Genomic DNA, 14,918 nt, shown 5'->3' with positions numbered 1-14,918 from the left:
TGATCCAGAACTGGCAGTCGCCATCTCCAAAAAAGAAATCACGCAAACGTTTTAAAATTTTAAAAAGGCTGAGCGTAACAAAGTGTACTGTAAGTCAGCCACCGTGAAGTTCTATAAGGAACTGAATTTAATTCCGGGGCTTCAACCCTACCTTGTGAATGTGACTCGTCCATCTCATCAATTCGCATTAACCCGAGTCAGATTGGGTATCGTACACCACCTTGTTGCGTTCCCAAACCAGAAAGTCAGATCCGAGACCCCCTGTCCGTGTGACAATACTTCACGCCAGAGCTGTTGCCACTTTTTACTTTTCTGTAAATTTTACCAATTCTTAAGGGTAAAATACCTTAAGCCCATTTTTATAAAATACAACATCCGATCCGCAAAGACCGCATTGATATTATTATCCTCTTTGGAGAATGTGGATATTTGCTTTTTTGTGGCCACTTTTATTTTGAAATGTACAGCTGCCAGGAAAAGTATAGTGTTGTAACACCCTTATACATACCTGTCTGTACTGAACGATCTGTATATGTTGTATATAAAATATTTTTAACCTTGTATTTTGCTAGTTTTATGCCCTTTTGAGACGTACAGCTGCCAGGAAATGTATAGTGCTGCTATTACTTTATACATTCCTGTCTGTACATAAAAGTTGTGTAAATGTTGAATTATCATTTATGTTATAAATCTACAGTATGTATTGTATGGTCCTTTTTCACACACTAAATTTTTCCTCTTATGCCCATTCGAGCCGCCCGGACTCTTGTCCTGTTTTAAATGTACAGCTGCCAGGAAACACCATTTGGAGTGATGAATATATTTGATTTCCTGTCTGTACACATATGATTCTTTTGTATAACTTTTATATTGCCCATATTATTTAACTATTATCTGTTGCCTACTAACTGTTGCACATGTTTTTTTTTTTATCCCCTTTTTTTTTTTTTTCTATGTACTATTCATGTGTACATTTTGAGTCATATAAGGTATTGTATTTTAATGTTTGCTTGTATGATTTGTACTTTCAAATCGAATAAAAGCTTATGAATTGAATTGACTCCCTAAAACGCACAATTGCATACACTAAAAGACGCACTTCCACAACCCCACCCAACCCTACTACTTTTGAGGAAATTATTATTTCACCAGAAATGTCCATCACACACAATAAAGACAAATTTATCCTTTTTGACAATGAAAGCATTACAAACAGAATCATAATGTTTGCAACTGCAAGTAATTTAAGAAAAATCCAACAGTGTCCCCAATGGATGATGGATGGAATATTTAAACCATGCCCAAAACCTTTTTATCAACTATATTCCATCCACGGGTTATACCATAACTATAACATCCCTTTCATTTACTGTTTGCTACCAAACAAACAGCAAAACACTTACACAGAAATATTTAATGTTCTCAAAAATGAAATCAATAAATATTTTCCAGAAAAAATAATTATTGATTTCGAATTAGCTATGATTAATAGCATTTTGAAATTATTTCCCCACACAGCAATCCAGGGTTGCTACTATCATTTCAATCAGAGCATATGGAGACATCTCCAAAAATCAACTTTAAGTATTTTGTACTCAACAGATAGCACCTTTGCCTATCAAATTAAAAAATTGATAGCACTGGCCTACGTTCCTGTTACCGATGTAGCGGAACACTATAATTTATTAATTGACAGCACATATTACAAGAGGAATGAAGATAAACTAACCCCATTACTGGATTATTTCGAAGATACTTGGGTGGGAAGGTTGCACAGATCTGGACATCGACGCCAACCCAAATTCCAAATCCCTTGGTGGAATGTCTATCTTAGTACTTTAAACCAAGAGTCTAAAACCAACAACAGTGTAGAAGGGTGGCATAATGCTTTCCAAGCTACCACAAGCAGAACAAGACCCACATTCCATAACCTACTAGAAGCTTTGATAAAAGAACAAAGCTATCAAGAACTAAGAATGGAACAATCTGTGACCCAAATTGGTCCAAAACTAAGTAAACAAACTAAACAAATGTTCCGACTACTGCAAAGTCAAGTCACACTATACCCTACAACTAGAGGATTAGAATATCTAGCAATAATAGCTAAAACCCTACTATAAAAATGTCGACTAAATATACTAATATCTTCTTACAATAATGATACATATAACAATCATAAACATTTCTAAACAATTATAAATAAGACATATTTGTTTTACAAACTTATCAAAATTTTGCACATTATTTCTGAACAAATATGCAATATTTATAATTACATCACACATACACATTACATAAAGATCGACATTTCCCACCCAATAAATAGAAATATAAAAATAATTACAATTTCTGTAGATGAAAGAGACGTAATGAAGCAAAATACAATCCATACAATCCATTGCAAAGTACGAAAAATCCAATATGGGAAACCATCAAAAACCCGAAAATTATGTGAAAATAAAATAAACGCTCCAGGAAATTCCGAAAACAGTAGTGTGGACACTTTAGTATTTAAAGTGATATACACACAACTTTTAAAAAAACGGTGACGCATACCAATGTATCAATCCAATACAAAACCCTCAAAAATCCCGAAAAAAGGTTAAAATTATTAAAATCCGCTCCTGGCAAACACGAAAAATAGGAGATACACGTAAAAATATAACCATAATAAGTCATACATTAGTATCTCCGAAAAAAACCACGCTTCCTTCCATGTAGTTTTCATGCGAGGAACCGGAACCTGTAAAAAAAACATACATAACGAAACCCACCCACAAATAGCCCATAAAATTTGTAAATACACTCACAATTAACATTAACCATGTAAGAAGACATTTCCTAACAATTCAAATAACACTAGAACTAAAACATACACGACGCATCTATAACGACGACATTACACCTAAACGCTACATTAACAAATCATACATACACACAAAAACACTACACAGTACGAATATACCCTCAAACATTACCACTCAGTCATAAATGGTATATCAAATTTACCTTACCTCTCTCCACACGAAGCAACTCCCAACCGCGAGCTTCTCCAGTCTTGAATGAAGCGCAATAACCTTACGCGGTAAAAAAGTAGTCCCCTTAAACCAATTTTGAAAAGGTATCATAGAAAATACAATGTTATAGTATAAAAATATAATACATACACATTATTGTAACAAAATAATAAAGTAGACTCATTATAATTTAAACTGTTAACATTTTTTACATATCTTTAATATTAATTAATATATATTAATTAATATATATTAATAATATTAAATAATTATGTAACACTTGAAATGATATATGTAAAAAAATTATTTTTGTGTACATTTATAGGAATAAGTTTGTGTTTGTTTATAACTAAACATTATTAATTGTTTTGTAAATAATTAATAATAATAAATAATATAACTTATTTATTATTATTAATATAAAAATTATAACCATTTACTATATAAATAATGCCCTTAAATAATGTATTTTTATTTCTCTGAATGTATGTATTTCTGAAAAGAAAAGATAAATGCTTAAGTTTATTAATTAATAATAATAATAATAAATATATTTGTTATTATTTTTATTAATTAAAAATTTTTTATAATAATGTCTAAGTATTATAAAAGTATATAATTGCATAAATAATCTTTTACCAATACCAGATATTATTATTAAACATATTATTCCCCTTTACAGTTATAAAGTTAACAACATAATATATTTATATGTATAATTTAAGAACAACATTGTCAGAAATATGTGAAAAAAAATGTCTTAATTAGTATTTCCATATCTTGAGCAAATATAATAATTGTCATGTTACTTTATAAAAATGTATATATTAAAATTTAATATTTAATAATATTAATATATAATATTAACATTATTAAATATAAATGGAAGAAACAGAAAAATAACTTGAATTTTATTTATTTCAATATAAATACTTGTTAGAGAAAGTGATTGATAATATTTTGTTTTGACATAAAAAATGTTGTGAAAAAATTTTGTGTGACAAATTAAAACATGTACATAAATGATAATGTGTTATTCTGCAAATACAACATTTCCAAAAATGTTTGTTATATTTGATAGTGATTGTATTGTATTACACATGAAAAAATTGGAAAATTGTAATAAAGTTTTTTGAAAACATCCATTTTGCATTGTCTTGTAATATAATAACACACTAATGTAAAATTATATGCAAATGTGCTGGACACTGACCAATTAATAATTGCTATTCCTACTCCAGTCAAAGTATTATCAGAGAAGTTGCTGGACACTGACCAATTATTATTTACTATTCCTACTCAAGTGAAAGTAATATCTGGAAAGGTGCTGAAGACTGACCATGTATAAATTAGAATAGCTACTTTAGTATAATGTTATAGTGTAAAATTTGTCAAATATTTATATATATTTTATAAACATTATTAACATATATTAGTAGTATATTTTTTGCTGAGTATTTCAAAAAATTATTATTAGCATAAAAATGAGCAACATTTTTTCACAAAAATCTTTCAATTATTTGTAATATTTATAAAAAAAATTCTCACACTTTATATACACAAAACAGACCCTGAACCCTAAAAATACCCCTTTACCCTAAAACTGAAAAGTGTCCATGAACTCAAAAATATAATCCTTTACCCAAGAACTGGAAACTGACCCTGAACCCTAAAAATACCCCTTTACCCAAAAACTGAAAACTGACCCTGAACCCAAAAAATTCTCCTTTACCCAAAAACTGAAAACTGACCCTGAGCCCTAAAAAATACCCCTTTACCCAAAAACAGAAAACTGACCCTGAACCCAAAAAAATCTCCTTTACCCAAAAATTGAAAACTGACCCTGAACCCTAAAAAATACCCCTTTATCCAAAAACCCAAAACTGACCCTGAACCCTAAAAATTCCCCTTTACCCAAAAACTAAAAACTGACCCTGAACCCAAAAAATACCCCTTTACCCAAGAACTGAAAACTGACCCTGAACCCAAAAATATACCCCTTTACCCTAAAACTGAAAACTGACCCTTACCCATTTAATATACCCCCTTACCCAAAAACTTAAAACTGACCCTGAACCTAAAAATATACCCCTTTACCCACAAACTTAAAACTGACCCTGAAGCTTAAATAAACCCCTTTACCCGAAAACTGACCCTGAACCCTAAAAATACCCCTTTACCCAAAAACTGAAAACTGACCCTGAACATTAATTATACCCCTTTCACCAAAAACTGAAAAGTGACCCTGAACCCAAAAATATACCCCTTTACCCAAAAAACTGAAAACTGACCCTTACCCATTAAATATACCCCTTTACCCAAAAACTTAAAACTGACCCTGAACCTAAAAATATACCCCTTTACCCACAAACTTAAAACTGACCCTGAAGCTTAAATAAACTCCTTTACCCAAAAACTGAAAACTGACCCTGAACCTTAAATATACCCCTTTACCCACAAACTGAAAACTGACCCTGAACCCTAAAAATACCCCTTTACCCAAAAACTGAAAACTGACCCTGAACCTTAAATAAACCCCTTTACCCAAAAACTGAAAACTGACCCTGAACCTTAAATATACCCCTTTACCCACAAACAGAAAACTGACCCTGAACCCTAAAAATACCCCTTTACCCAAAAACTGAAAACTGACCCTGAACATTAATTATACCCCTTTCCCCAAAAACTGAAAAGTGACCCTGAACCTTAAATATACCCCTTTACCCACAAACTAAAAACTGACCCTGAACCCTAAATATACCCCTTTACCCAAAAACTGAAAACTGACCCTGAACCTTAAATATACCCCTTTACCCACAAACTGAAAACTGACCCTGAATTCTAAAAATACCCCTTTACCTAAAACTGAAAACTGACCTTGAAACATAAAAATACCCCTTTACCTAAAGAGAGAAAACTGACCCTGAACACTAAAATTCCTCCTGTACCCAAATTTAATTAATATTATTTAATTAACTATTAATGATTAATTAACTATAATTAATAAGTTAATATATTAGCAAAATAGCTGTAATTAATTAAATATAATTATTTATAATATTTATTCCCAAACAAATATTTAATAATAACAATATATGGAGAAAAAAAATATTTATTAATAATTAAATCAAGTAATTAATATTAATTAATTACTATTTATTTACTAATGATAAATATGTACCAAATTATATGAATTAATTAACAAATTAATATTTAATCTTTACCAATTAAATGATAATTTTAATTTCTCACAAACATATCATAATTAATTATTTCTTTTTAATTACTCCCCACCCTTATCCCCTATTAACCCAACATCCCGCTCCTAAACATTAACTACAATTTATACCAATAACAAATATGATTTTTTTTTAGCACATTAGCTGTAATTATTTTCATGTAATTATTAATAAATTTTTCACCAATTATTTAATGAACTATAACAAAATATTATATATATAACAATTACTCTAAATAATGTAATTAACTAATTAATATTAATTATTTACCAATTAATTACTAATACAAAATTTATACCAAATTATATTAATTAATTAACTAATTTATATTATTTATTTTCCAATTAACTAATTAATAATAATTAATTACCAATTAATTACTACATAAAAATGTATTACCAATTATATTAATTAATTAAATAAATAATATTATTTAATTTCCAATTAACTAATTAATAATAAGTAATTACCAATTAATTACTACATAAAATTTTATTACCAATTATATTAATTAATTAAATAATTAATACGATTTATTTTCCAATTAACTAATTAATATTATTTAATTACCAATTAATTACTAATAAATTTTTTATAGAAATGTATATAAATTAATTAACTAATTAATATTAATTATTTCCCAATTAATTAAAATATAAAAATATTTACAAACATATATTAATTAATTAATTATTTTAAATTACTCCCCACCCTTATCCCCTATTAACCCAACATCCCGCTCCTAAACATTAACTACAATTTATATTACTATTACACTTTATTTATATTTTTTACCTTTTTTCAACATAATATCGATATTTTTTACTTAGACTATTAATCGATATTTTGTCATGTCGATATTTTTGAGTCGATATTTTTGGACTCGGTATTTTATTATCATTATTGTAATCGATATTTTTAACAACGATATTTTTGTTCTCGATATTTTATTATATTTGATATTTTTTACTCGATATTTTGTCCATTCGATATTGTGGAGTCGATATTATGTCTGTGCACCGAAATGAATGTCTGTTACTTGCTTTCAGTTTTCGCAGAGATGGATTCCTGCCTCCCACGGCAGCTGAAGCATTTCAGCTCTAGGAATTTAACCTCGTCCAGGGAGGGACAGCTCTTCCCAGAAAGGTGACAATGTTGCTTTTTAAATTACACTAGCAGGAGTGCAATGATCACAGGACTAAAAGGGTTTTAAGTTGCCAAAAGACAAATCCCAGTCAGTTTTTTAAACAGCCTGCAAATTGCTTCTCTTGACACTAAATATGGGTTATAAAGAAGTATGTATTCATTTATGATGTGACTTTTCTGTCTTTATTCCCTTTTATTATCAGTCATATCATTCATGCAGCCCTAAAACACAATTTAAAGTGCTCTCTATTTATATTTGCTGTTTTGAGTATGCACAGATAAGTGCTGAAAATAGAGCTTTAGGTGACTGCTTATTTTTGTACCACCTGGGACATCAAAATAATGAGCTGGCAACCCTAATCATAAAACTGGAAATTTGTTGCAAGATCAGCCCAGTATTTATTTACTCCACCCTCGATCCCTGGTTAATACCATAATTGCAATATCAATAGTTTAACATATCTGAAACCCTGCGCTGCCCTCAATAGCATGCTGAGTTACTGCAAGTGTCTGGGAATGCACCCTGCATTCAGACAACTTGCTCCTCATTCTCACCCTTCACTTTCATGCTCACCTTGCACTCACAGCGATCACAATTCCCTCATACTGACCCCCATGCACTCACCATTCACCCTGCACTCAGTGATCACTCTGCTCTCACAATGCACTTCCACGGTTTTCCCTGTACCTCAACCTGTAGCCACACAAGCACACTACACACCCTGCACTCATGTGACACTTCACTCACCTGTCCCCCTCACTGCTCAATCTGCAATCTCACTTAAACAAGCCCATCACTAACCATGCATTCATTAGTCCTACTCTGTTCTAACATGCACACCCAAATTCATATGGTCACCTCAGTCACCCTGCAGTCACTCCACTTACCCCACTCTCACACTGTCGCATACCTCACTGTGCACTCACATGAGTACTCCTGCCACCCTCACAGCACAGAGGGTTAATGTGTCTGCTACAAAGAAGGTGTACCATGCAGATCAAAGAACTGAGGGGCATATGTTCAAGGAAGTTGCGGAGTGAGGCGTTAGCAGTCATGGGTTAAAGCCTCTCCGCCACTTCAGGAACGGAAGGCTGCACCATATTTACAACAATATGGTGCAGCCGTGCGTTTCCCCTGCGCTGGCGCTACACTTAGCAGTGTAGCGCCAATGCAGACACCCTTGCGCCATAGTGCAAGGGTGTCTGGGTGCAAGGAAAATATTGTTTATGTTTAGGAGGGGGACCTTCCTGTACATAAACAATCTTTAAATGCCATTTGTCTCACTTCCATGTGTGCTGCTTAATGCAGCACACACAGAAATCACAATTTTTTTTTTTTTTAAAGAGTACAAATACAAGGCATTTTGCTTTTTCCATGTGTGCTGCACAAGGCAGCACACATGGATGAATCAAAAAGGAGGAGAAATAATGCATTTCTCCTAGTTTCGCCAGCTTAAGCCAGGTTTTCCCTGTTCTTAATTTTAACGATGCCTCACTTTTACGCTGCCCTTGTAAATAGGGCGCAACATCAAAATCAGTGCCTGTTGCAGTGGAACGCCCACTGCAACACCCACTGCCCACCCTTTCACGCTAAGCATAGTATGAAAGAGGGCCTTATTTACAAGGCAGCGTTAAGCCAAGTTAAGTGGCTTAACTCTGCCGTGTAAATACGGCAATGCCCCTATCCCACCACAACGTCATAAAAAGTGACGGTGTGGTGTCTATAGGTGCTTGTACATATGCCCCTGAGTATACTGAAACTATGAGTAGCACTATAAAAAAAATGATATGTTTGCCAGAAAGATGAGGTGCATTGTTGGTGAGTGGTAGTGAGAGAATTCATGGAGAAGGAGGAAACACTCATTGTTTTGAACATTATTTGCCGGATATGGCCAGGGATATGCGGGTGGCGGTCGATTATGTAGTGTACCAGATTCCAGAAATTTCTGTCAGGTGGTGGGGGGGCCCGCCATTTAAAAAAATTCAGCTGGGGGGCTCAACCTTCAAAAGTTTGAAGACCTCTGATCTAAAGTAGCAACTAGATATCGTCCTAACCCTGCTTTGGGCCCCGTGCTTTGAGCAGGGGTAGGACGAAAGCTATTTGCCACTCCACCCTCTCGACTGAGCAACGAAGTGCTTTATTTACATAACCCCTTCGGCATTGACCTTTTAAGTCTGGGGTCTTAAATTTTCAGACCATACGTCCTGACTTCAGGCAGCAACGCTGGTTACAACTTGATGCTTTGAACCAGCATTGCGGTAGTGTAAGAGTCAAGATTACGTTCTCTTCTTCTTTTGACACCAGTCCTCATGAATTGCTGCTAGACCCGCTAGGGGCTGGAAGGCAAGAAACATGTTGACCATCCACACTCGAAAGACCCTGTAGGACCATTATCTCCAGGCAGGGCTCACTCATTTTTAGCTAGACTAGTGCACCCTCAGAATTAAATTATTATATAGGGCTGGACTTGACCTATTTTAAATCACTTCACTCGCTCACCACACTACCCTGACCACATACCCTCATACACCCTACGGCTTCATCAAAAGATCTCCGGCAAAGAGCCCCTTTGCGGGAGCGCGTCTGGCATTGCAGCGCCGGCCTGACGAGGAGCAAAAGCCCTATGATGAAGCATGACATCCTCTGGGGTGTATGAGGGCATTTCCTAAGAGACCTGAACACTCCTTCACGTTAGGAACTGGACATTCATATTATTACATATCTAGTTGGGACACATGTGCAAAACCTGGGTAAAAAGCTCCTGGTTCCTCATTTTTGCGAGCCTGTCCTATGGTCAGGCCTTGTGCCCTACTTCTTTAATGCTCATTCTCTCCCCAGGTGTCCTTTGGCTGTGCAGTGGGGTGGAGGGCTGCACACTCAGACTACTGAGCGGCCAACCGCAGCTCTTCTGCAGAGCAACATATGTGCGTTTGGCCTTGTGTATCACGCTCTGGGAGCAGGCCTTTTTCTGCCCCTTGTGTCCCTGAATAAACTGCTTAAGGACTTCAGGAATTTGCTTCTTGCTCAGCACACAGAGAGTGGCTCTTCACCTATGTGGCAGTGAATCAACTGCCCACAGCCTTCTTCTGCCATCCCGTATGTAGTAAGATCTGGAAGCAGAGACTGGCTTAAAGCCAGGCACCTGCTCTGGTCCTGTTCCATTCTTTGGACAGAGAACAGGCGCCTTTGTCTAACGTGCTGGCCTATAACCTGGCAAGCCGTACAGACACCAAGACAAAGTTCCTGCTGATAGTCGGAGCTGGTTCAGGCCTCTCATTTCTGCCAAAGTCTGGACAAAGGAGAGATGAAATTTAGAAGGTAGATGAGACATTTCATGAAGACACAGAAAGGAGAACTAACCCTTTGAGTCAGCCCTTTGTTCTTAGGTATGTGTAGCCTAACAGAAATAGACCTCACCACATCACCAGTGCTGTATCTACACCTCAGGAGATATGGAAGGAACCTCTTACCCTTTCTCTAGCTTCTCCTCATGCTCCTTACCTTGAAAGCAGTAATGTTGCTTTTTGGAATACCCATTTCTGTGGCACATCGCTTCAGTCTTCAGGAGACCCATTCGGCAAGCATCTTGGAATACTTACCGGGACAGAGAGGTTCAACTTCAAAAATACCCGGCCCAGCTAAGCTCCTTGTCTGCAGAAATGCAGGGTTGGTCGGGTAGCGAGCAGTCCTCTTGTGTGTGTCCCTTCAGGCCGGGGAAGAGATACTGAAGGTGGAGGACAGAGGAGAGAGGGAAAGGATGTTCCAGGCTTGGCCACCTGGTGTTTGTGTGAGGAAGACAAAGTGGTTGGGGACAAGGGCGAGGAAGGTGTGAGGACTGAGGAGGCACTGAGTGTGTTTCTCTATGTCAAACACATTCATAAAGGAAATAAAACCTTTGTAGATTTCAGTAATATCGTCACACACATGTGCTATATAATGTCAATAATTGCATGGCCATATCCCTGGTCTCTGTGTAACCTATGCACGCCTGTAACTTATGTGGAATATGTACTCATTCTTTCTGCTCGCCTTCCGGTAATGTCTATCTTACTGTCAATAGTGACAGGATTTACTGTACCATTTTTATTTTCCTTTTACAGGTTTCTAATGGAGACCATATGACCCATTACTGTGAACAGATGTGCTACAATGTCAGGTGCATGGGCTGGTGCCAAGGCGCAGGCCCTTGAGCTGATGACTAAGGCCAGATCCTGGCTTGTGCGTTCCAGAGACGGGCGAGTGACAGGTACTGTAAGAGTAGAAACTCCGGGCAAACTTCCGAATGTGGTGCAAAACACTCCAGTTCTACATGTAATCTCCCCTTTCTCTGAGAAATACTTGGATTAGGAGGTTTTTAGATAGTTGAGTAAATCTAGAAGTTGCACAAAGCCCTGCAGAATGTGCAATGCTGGTACAAACACCCAGCAAGCCGTGCATCTATATAATGAGTTAAGTAGAATAATTTATAAATCATTTCATCTTTCAATGCCTGTAAGGATACAACTTTTCTTTTGTTCAGTTCGGATTTAATTAGGGCATTAAGTGGGATGAAAAAAATAGAGGGGGTCTCTCAATGATGCTTGTACGATGTAATGGGGGCGTGGCTGAGAAAGTAAGCTAAAAATCTGTGCTTCGCGTAATGTGTAGCCCCACTGGTAAGTTGCTGCTTCTATCATTGCATCCAGATATATAATCTAACAAGTAACATTACAGCTACAATAAGCAAGGATTGTTGGTTTTGCCAATGGTTAGTTGCATAAGATAAATAATATCGTTGTATGGAATATTGAAAATGCTTCAGTTCTGAATGAGACGGAAAGTACTATAACGAGTCTCTTTGAAGTTACATCAAAGGCAGTGAAGGGTGGTACTACTGCAAAGTTAAGATTTTTTCATTTTTCATCCTGAGGGTGAGGGCAAAAATGGGGAGACCGGTAGGGACCCGTCTCGGCACTTGCTTCCAGTCGCCGTCTGCAGCCTTTTTCTGCAGGTCTCCTCCAGTCGTGAGAGACTTCTGCATTGGAATCTGAGCCCAAAAACACCAATGCACCCGAGCTCCACAGCCAGGTCAAGCTCCCCTGTGGGTTTCCCAGAACTGGCCCTCCAGCCCCAGATTGCAGCCTCCTTTGTAACCACTGTAAAGGATTAATGGTGCCTGCAAGGGGAGTTATTTCAAAACATTGTTTCCAGTTTAGGATTCAGTATTACAATTGTTATAAAGATTTATCACTCCGTGTCTCTTTTAGTTGTTCTTCTGAATATTCATATGTCTAAGATAGTTGATTGTCTCTAACTATACTGATCTTGATAAAAAATTGTTACAGTTTCTGATTAAATCAGATAGGTTCATATAACAATTGTAATACTGAATCCTAAATTGGAAAGCAATGTTTTGAAATGACTCCCCTTGCACGCACCATTAATCCTTTACAGTGGTTACAAAGGAGGCTGTAAGCTGGGGCTGGAGGGCCAGTTCTGGGAAACCCACAGGGGAGCTTGACCTGGCTGTGGAGCTCGGGTGCAGTGGTGTTTTTGGGCTCAGATTCCGATGCAGAAGTCTCTCACGACTGGAGGAGACCTGCAGAAAAAGGCTGCAGACGGCGACTGGAAGTCCAGTCTGGGGAACCCCAAGCATGGTCTTAGCTCCTGTTTGTCTGGGAACCTCTTTGGCACCACCACTTCCCTTGGACTCAGGCTCAGGAGCGCTGGTGCATAGGTGCTTTGAGGAGTCGGGTGGCCGTTGTCACAGGCACTTCTTTGTCTTTGTTTTCTTCAGGAAGTGCAAACAGACAGCTGGGTCACTCATGATGTGGGTCTCATTGTCCCTAAAGTCCCTCAACATGCAGGTTGGTATTCCTCGGCGTTGGTGCCGGGACTGGACAGAACAAACCTTGGCTGCTTGAAATGCTTCAGTACCTGGGTATTGGTCCTGTGCGGCTCTGGTTGGCCCTGGTATCCTCCCACTCGGTGGAGAGACAGATCTGACCTGGAGAGGTGTGGCTCACTGGTTAGAGGCGGCAGACCTGTAAGCAGAGAACGGCTTGGGACCAGGGTTCAATTCCCGACGCGGCAGGGTCTTGGACCAGGGTCAACGGACTCGATAATTCTCGCCTCAGTGCCTACACTAACCAGGGAACACACTCGGTAACTCTGGGCATTAAGCTTGCCTCCTCTCTACAACGGCCCCCCACAGACGCCGGGAATGCCTGGTTTCACCCTGGCTGGAGATACCCAGAAAGGGACCATCTCACAGGGAAAACCAGGACGGGTTCCCCAGCAGTCTACAGCGCCAGGACACTCGGGTAGAGTAACAGTGCGCTTTACAAGTATCCAACATTACATTACATTACCTTCTGGAACACAGGGTCCTCTTCAGGGGGAGCCGCTGCATCAGGCTGGCTGGGAAGCGGCAACGCAGTGGACCGCACCAAGCGTCTTTAGTGACTGTGGCTGAAAGAGAGTAGCTCCTCCACTCCAAGGGAGATTCTTTAATCAATTTGTGAAGCACTGGCAGCTTCCAGGTTTCTTGGAGACTGCACAGCAGCAGAACAAGTCTGCTTATTCCACAATTGTTGGGGACAGCAGTCAGGCGGATAAGGTTGGCGCTAAATCAGTCGTTGCTCCTCGGTTCTTGTGCCAGGACTCTTCTTTATCAACTCCTTTTCTTGATCAGTTGGAATCTGAAGTCCTGGTATCAGTGGGCCCCCTAAATACTCTATATCGGGGTGTTTGAGAGAGGGGTAGTCGCCTACGGGCACTTACCCCTGGGCTCACTACACTGCCTAGATGTCCACTTTTTGTGGAAGTGGGATTTACCCTGTCCAAGAATTCCTAATTTCACCCCACCCAATTTTGAAAGTCGTGTTCATGTCAGACTGGATCACCCTAGATGTGTGCCCAGCCTGGCAGTGCAACACGCCTCCTGCATAGCTAATTTCCCCACCTGTCTAGGTTCCAAAGGGTTCTGGACAAAGGGGGTCAGTTTCCTCTCCTGTGAGAAAAGACAGATTTGCATTTCAAAGGTGGTGGGCTCTTTGAAGGCCCCTGTCTTGAAATACAAATTTACCAGGCTTTCCTGGGAGAGGAGGTGATAACATCTCTCCACGGATCACGCATAGTTGCTGACCTCCTGAGAGCGAAGCCTCTCACCCCTGGGGGTCAGAAAGTCATCTGGTGCAGCAAGCTGGACTGAACCAGTCAGCTAGCACACTAGAGAGCTGACAGGTATCAGGGGTACCTTTAAGGTACCCTCTCGGTGCACGTATTAAGAAATTAATTACTGGAATCGGTGTGGGTTTTTTAATAGGAGGTTTGATACCAATCACCATATGTTTCAGTGATGCCATTATGTAGCTGGGGAACACGTTTTGGCCGGTGCTCAGTGCATACCTTAAGATGACTTCCTTGCTCACTTGCTATATCTAGTATCTAATAGAGTCTTCTAGGTGCAGATTCCTTACCTCTGAATTTCCCAGGCATCAGATTGGATCTGGAAACTTTTGCATGAGCAGTATA

The 14,918-nt window shown here is 38.0% G+C and overlaps 1 protein-coding gene across 1 annotated transcript in view; it reads left to right on the top strand.

The window, feature by feature from the left end:
- Positions 1 to 14,918, top strand: part of LOC144767586 (G protein-activated inward rectifier potassium channel 4-like) — a 489,992-nt gene that overhangs the window by 310,054 nt on the left and 165,020 nt on the right. Inside the window, exon 3 of the mRNA XM_078650998.1 lies at positions 11,504 to 11,649. The gene's annotated coding sequence lies outside the window, so the exon portion shown is untranslated. The remainder of the gene's footprint in view (positions 1 to 11,503; positions 11,650 to 14,918) is intronic.

This window comes from Lissotriton helveticus, chromosome 7 (assembly GCF_964261635.1).
Source record: "Lissotriton helveticus chromosome 7, aLisHel1.1, whole genome shotgun sequence".
NCBI classification, from domain to species: Eukaryota; Metazoa; Chordata; class Amphibia; order Caudata; family Salamandridae; genus Lissotriton; species Lissotriton helveticus.
Note: the sequence above shows the minus strand (reverse complement) of the source record. Positions and strands in the feature narration are given on the sequence as shown.